General features: G+C 53.5%; 2 non-coding genes across 2 annotated transcripts; both read left to right on the top strand.

Moving 5' to 3' along the window:
- Positions 1-464: 464 nt before the first annotated feature.
- TRNAM-CAU (transfer RNA methionine (anticodon CAU)) lies at positions 465-536 on the top strand. The gene has a single exon. It is a non-coding gene; the product is annotated as a tRNA-Met (tRNA).
- Positions 537-1,511: 975 nt separating this feature from the next.
- On the top strand, positions 1,512-1,583 carry TRNAQ-CUG (transfer RNA glutamine (anticodon CUG)). Its single transcript has one exon. It is a non-coding gene; the product is annotated as a tRNA-Gln (tRNA).
- Positions 1,584-6,526: the final 4,943 nt, after the last annotated feature.

Here is a 6,526-nt window from a genome sequence, read left to right as displayed (position 1 = left end):
GGTGGGAGCTGTGGGGGAGTGCAGCACAGCATGGGCTGGGCAAGGCCCTGCCAGCCAGTGTGAAGAACATGGCCCCAGCTGCTATACAACTTGCTTCCAGGAACCAACAGTGCCCAGGAGTAAGAGCTTTGACCTCAGGGTCAATGTGATCTGAAAAGCCAAACGCAAACTGCTCTCACTGGGTAAGAACATCCCACACAGCGCCTGCAGAGCCAGGCCGGGTGGTCAAAAAGCAACTCCTCAAGAGGGGCTATAGGCAGGAGATGTGGGGAGAAAGGCAAAGCCAGGCCCTTGCACTTGTCAGCCCGGGTGCGGGGGCACTGAGGTTTCCAGGGAGAGCTTGTTCCTGCCTGGTGATGGGTGCAGGGAAGAGGAGGGCAGGAGGCCTGAGCAGCAGCGCTGGTGCTGGCAGGGCCAGGCAGCGTCAGGCAGGGCTGGGAGGTCCCTGCAGAGGTGCTGTGGGGAGCAGAGTGGCGCAGCGGGAGCGTGCTGGGCCCATAACCCAGAGGTCGATGGATCGAAACCATCCTCTGCTACTTGCTTTTGGCCTCGCCCCAGCCCCAACAGACACTGCTTCTCCCTTGCAGCCTTCACCAGATGCCCCCTGCACTGCTGCCCTCCTGCCCTCTGGACACCCAGGGCTGTCCCACACCCTCAGCCCCCTCTCTCTGCCACTCACACCTTCTCCTTTGCTTTCTCAGCTGACACCACTCCCAAAGTGCCCCTCAGCAAGGCAGAGGGGGCTGTGGAGCAGCAGGCAGAGCACAGCACAGAGCTCCCCCAGCAGGCAGGGGATGTCCTGGGGACACTGCTGTTTCTCCCTTCCCACCAGGCAGCTCAATCCCCAGCTTCCCAGACACAAGAGGGGACCTCCAAGGCTCTGCAGCTGGGGAGGACAACAAACTTGGTAGTGTGGGAAACACCTCTACGACAAGTGGTGAGGGGAAGGCCTGTGTTGGACGCTGCCAGTTCCAGCCTTGCAGTGCACCTGCTGCATGATACAGCTGAGCCATCAGCAATGTGTGTGGCCCCTCTGTGAAAACATATTCCAGAAAGGGCAGAAAAAGCCGGGCTGAGAGAGGAGGAAGGAACAAAAAGGGTCGGAAAGAGCAAGGGAAGATGCATCCAGCTTGCACAGGTAAAGGAGCCTGATGTGAAGGAGTCTAGCTGGCCCTTGGACAGCGCAAAGGGAATGTGTTGTTTTATGCTTAATTTTTTGTTTTTCATGATGTGAATCCGTTTTAATTGGCAAAAAACCCAGGTCTTATGAGGAGAAAGCGAGATTCTCAGGGCTTAGCAGGCTGGGCCCTATAACAGAGGGCATGCCAGGCTTGTGCAAAGAGCTCTGGCATTCCCTTGCAAAGCCCTGTGAGTAGCGGGTGCCTGGTGGCCCTGGAGGAAGGGAGCTTGTACTTGGTGATGGTCAGGGAGCTGGAGAGAGTGCCAGGCTCACCCAGAATAATATGGCTGCACCAGAGTGGCCACAGGAGAAAGACAACAGGTGTTCAGCAGGTCCCATGGTGTAATGGTGAGCACTCTGGACTCTGAATCCAGCGATCTGAGTTCAAATCTCAGTGGGACCTCAAGTTTTAGCTCTCTCAGAGCTTTCCTCAGCATGCACACACCTGAACAGCCTTGCTGTTGGCTCACTTCTTTCATGCATTCCCATCATCCCTCCTCTCCTGTGCTCCCAGCCCTGGGACTGACATCAGTGCCCCTTCTCCTGCCCTGTGCCCAACAAACCTTGGCAGCTTTTCCGAGGTCTGGCCCTGCCCCCTCTCCGCTGCCCTCTTCCTGATGGCTGCTTCTGGATGAGGAGATCCAGCAGCCGCTCAGCAAATCACACAAGAGCTGAGGTGCAGATCATGCAGGCCAAGCCTGGCTCAAAGCAGGGTCAAGGAGTGGAGGCTGTTGAGGGCCTTATCTGTTTGGATGTTGCACATCTTCTAAGACGGAGAATCTACAACCTTGCCGGGAACCTTTTCCCCATCTTGACCACCACTGTTGCTGGCATTAAGTTTATTTCCACTCCTGTCCATTGCTTCTTGTGAAATCAATTTCTCTGAGGCTTTCCTGCCTTTCTCTTGCCTGATTGCTTATTTTTGGTGTTTGGGTGTCACGTCAGAGAATTCCAGCCACCCCGGCGCTGTTCCAGCATGAGGACGCAGTCATTGTCATAGGAAAGAGCAGGTAATCCCTCTTTCTTGCAGGGTTGCTGAACAACTGGCAGAGGAGGAGAACAAGCCACCATGAGCCTCCAGCTATGCTGCACAAAGTCTTTAATGAGAAGGAGCAAATGCAGTGGCACAGAAGAGAGATCAAGAAACACGTCTGCAGGGTATGAGGGGACACAGAGAACAGCCCATTTCCCAAGGACAAGCTCCACACAAAGCGCTTGCCTTTCCCCATTCTGCTCTACCTGCTGGCAATCCCAGCCCAGCAAGAGCAGTCCCTAACTCCAGCACCCTCCCCCCAGTAGCAGCAGGTTCAGCAAAACAGAAGAGAACGAGCCCTTTCTCCAGGAGCTCAGAGCAGAGCAGAGCCAGAGGAGGCACGGCGAGGCCTGATGTGCAGCCAGGAGCCGTGGGCACAGGTCCCTCCTGCCAGGTGGCATGAGTACACCCAGCCCATCTGCAAGCCCTGGCCACACTCCTGCTGTGCAGTCCCCGTCATTCTTCCTGCTCCAGAAGGGATGATGCACTAGGTTCAGCAGTTCAGACGGCAGCGAGGGGGAGGCAGGCACAGCCCTGACCCCCCCAGACCAAGGGAGCCCCCAGAAGAGATGGGAACCCCCCCGGTGCTGAGGGTGCTCCCAACAGCAGCTGACAGAGAGGATCCCACGACTGTGTTCTGAGGGAAAGAGGTGAGGATGGGGCCCGGCAGGGTCACCACCACCGGGGAGGCCTCGATGGCCACCGTCGAGTCACCACAGCGGGCGACACAGGGCTCACTGCAGCTGCTTGCAAGTGGGGTTGGGCCACAGGAACCACAAGGTGGTGGGATACATGGTCTGAAGCAAGACATCTCTCGGTGAGGGAGGCAAAGCTGAAACAGAGAGCAGAGAGGGAACACGGAATCCCAACTTCAGCCTGTCGTTCTTGTCCTCAGTTCTCTCTGCAGATACACTTTACTGCCCTCCGTCTCCATTTCATGGTCCATGTCTAGAAACTGACCTTGCTGACATGTACTACAGGCGTGACATCTCAACTTAGGGCTAGATTTGAATGCCTAGGACCAAAGAAGTGCCTTACTGCTTGGCGATTCCACAAGGACCTCCTCAACATTACCCAGTGCAAAAGCACAGATGAAGGTTGATGCAACTATTCCAGCACAAATAGGCTGCGTTGAACAAGTGTCTCAGAAATCAGCTCTTGAAAACACACAATGTGCATAGAGCTGCCATGGCCCTCACCGTGTTCTGAGTTGCATGGTCTGGAAGGGCTGAACTGCTTTTGGGACAGGACCCAGCTCAGTGGATTTAAAGCCCCTGTGGAGAGCCTAATCAAACCGCATCTCCAGAACAACCAGTGTTGCACTGAAGGAGGCACTGGGTGCAATTGGCCGTTTGGTTAGACCATTTAGACCATCTGTCTAAAGCAGAAATTCTGCTGAGCAGACCTCCCTGCAGCTGAGCCCCATTCATCCCCTTGTGCTCAAAACAAACCCCCTCTTCCATGCCCTCCCCAGCCAACCCCATCAAAAGGGAAAGAAGTGACAGCCCATGAACAGTTCTATTGCAGGGCCAAGCTGAGGCAGCCCAAGGATCCACCTGAGTAGCCTCCATGACAGCAGTTCAGCCCACGAGGAGAGATGGAGCGCACAGAGGCTTACCTCGTTCCTCGAGGAAAAGGAGGCAAGAGAGGAGGATGCAGAGCCTGGAGCAGCGCAGCCTTTTATGCTGTGTCCTAGAGCCCTGTGTGGCTGCAAGCATTCCTTACTCATGAAGCATCTCAACTTATAGTAGCTGTCACTTGATGAGTCCTCGCTGGTGGTTAATTACTTGCTCCTTTCATCCCAAATGTTGTGCTCCTGTTTCATACTGCTGGACACCAAAGTAATTAATCTGTGTCCCAGCTTCATAAGGCAAATTACGTCCGAGGTCTAAGGCTAGTACTCAGGTAGATGTTATGTGGTCTTTTGTGATATGGATTGTCACATTGCATTCTTGATGGTGAGCACAACCACCAGTCACGGTGAAGTTCAGCTTTAAAGGACACCTCAATTCAATTCTCCAGTGTTTTCTGTGCCGACACACCATCTAACCCTGAGAGACATTTCTCCCCACAGGTCATTGTAGACGCAATGGACACTGTGGCTAAGTTGAAGCAGAACGTCAAGACTGTGCAATCTCATACAGGAGAAGAGATGCACCTCTACAGGGATGTGGCAAAGCTGAACAGCAAGGAAAGACTGTTGTGGGCTGGCGGGAAGTCCCTTGTGGGCTGGAGTGACAGCCACAAGGACCTTGTTCACACTCATCAGCCTCTACCACATCCAGGTTTTGTGATCAAAGAGATGCCCTTGTCCTTTCCTGAAAGAGACCCACACCCAAATGGACCTGTTTTGCTCCGCAAGGGAACCCCAGAGCCCAGAGGCTTGCATGGGCTGCTTATGAGGAGAGGTACAGGGCAGGGAGCCAAATGCTCATGGCCATTTTTCTTGGTTCAGGAATGGCATGGCCCATTCCGTGCATTTCAGACTACAAAGGGACATTGGATCAGCCTCCCAGAGCACCTGGGAAAAACCCTGAACTCCTGGCAAACATGAGTCACCCTGCTGTGAATTTCAGTGGACATGTTGCCCTGGCCTCAGGTGCACCAGCGATACCAGAAACCAGATACCTCTAGAAACCACTGGTGCTTCTACGTGATCTTGAACTGTTGCTGTCTTCCAAGGCATGGCCTTTTGCTGGCTGCTCAAGGACTCATGTGACAGTGTTAGGTTAACAGCTGGACTTGATTATCCTGAGACTCTCTTCCAATCAAAATGATTCTTTGATTCAGCATACCTGAGAATTACAACAATTGGAATGGATGTCTGGAGGTCCTCTGCTCCAACCTACTGCTCTGAGCAGACCAAATTCCCTGATAACAGCTTCTGACCTCCTGCTTTCTTGCAGTTACATCCATCTCCTGCTCCCCACCTTGCTCATCTCCACTAGGCTCCACAACCCTAGTGCCGTCAGCCTTACCGTATGCATCATGTGCTCCAGTCCTCACGTTCTGCCTGGTCCTCTGCCACTACCTCTCTCCAGGAGATCCCAGGGTTATGGGGTGAGGTCTGGAGGTGGATGGCAAGTAGATACCAGGATTAGGAGTAAAGGCTCCTTCCAGGATTTACAGTGAAACTTCTGCTTGTACAGACTTTCCCTCTTCTTCCTGTCAGACCTTCTGCCCAGAAGGGGCTTCTAGTCAATGGCATGAAAGTCAAATGTGGACGAGGCGGCATTCACACATCCAGCCCTCATGGTCTTCATGGAGCACATTCAGGTCTCTCGGCTCATTCAGATCAAGCCTCGATATGGGTGGGTTTTAAAAGTGGGATGAAACAACCGGACTGAGAATGAGAAAGAGAAGTGGGCATCCCTGAGATGTCATTGTACTGACCGCATGAAGAAATCTATTCATCTCATCTCCCCAGACCTTACTCGGTAACTGCTAAACAGTGCTCACGGCCATCTCCTGGTGGCCCATGAGGGGCACAGTGCAGGCCTGGACGTGCTGTCCTAGAGACAGTGACCTTTCCAACGGTGGCAGAGTTCAGAAGTCAACAGGACAAGGCTCAGAGCTTCCTGAGCTAAGTGGGAAGCTTTGTCTGCTCAGAGCCCAAGATCTCCCCAGAGGTCCTCCAGCAGTCCCTTCTAACCATCATTATTCAAAAGAGCATGGTGTCTCAAGAGCCCTTGAACAGCAATCGAATGGCAATGCCTTGGAATTTGGCAGCAGCACCAGACTGCATAGAAGCAGCAGTTGATTCAGGAACGATGCTAAAAGGTGTGGAAATGCCTTTGATGAAAGCAGAACTTTTGGAAGAATGAGGCTATGACTCTGGTATCTCTGAGATGCCTGAGGCTGGGGCACTTTGTCCACTGGAGTCCACAGCATGATGACTCACGTTTGCCTGGAGCTCGGGGTTTTTCCCAACTCTTCCACATCATGATGAGTCCCAGGTGCTCTGCGAGTCTGATCCAATGTCCCTTTGTAGTCTGTAATGTATGGAATGGGTCACCCCATGTGTGACCAAGAAAAAAGGCCATGAGCTTTTGGCTCCTTGCCCTTCGTCTCTCCTCAAAATCAGGCCATGCAGGCCTCGGGCCTCTGGGATGAAACTACTGAGCAAAACAGGTCAATTTGGGTGTGGGTCTCTTTCAGAGATGGACGTGGGCGTCTTTGATCATCCTCTTACGTGCTGACTTGCTCGTTTCCCACAGGTTCTCCACTTTCCAAGCTGAACCCAGACCCCTGGCTGGAAGAAACACGAGGGCCTGGCCAAGTCATCAAGGGACATAGCTATGAAGATCCCATGG

Source organism: Caloenas nicobarica, chromosome 10 (genome assembly GCF_036013445.1).
Source record: "Caloenas nicobarica isolate bCalNic1 chromosome 10, bCalNic1.hap1, whole genome shotgun sequence".
Lineage (NCBI taxonomy): Eukaryota > Metazoa > Chordata > Aves > Columbiformes > Columbidae > Caloenas > Caloenas nicobarica.
This window is presented reverse-complemented; position numbering and strand designations above follow the sequence as displayed.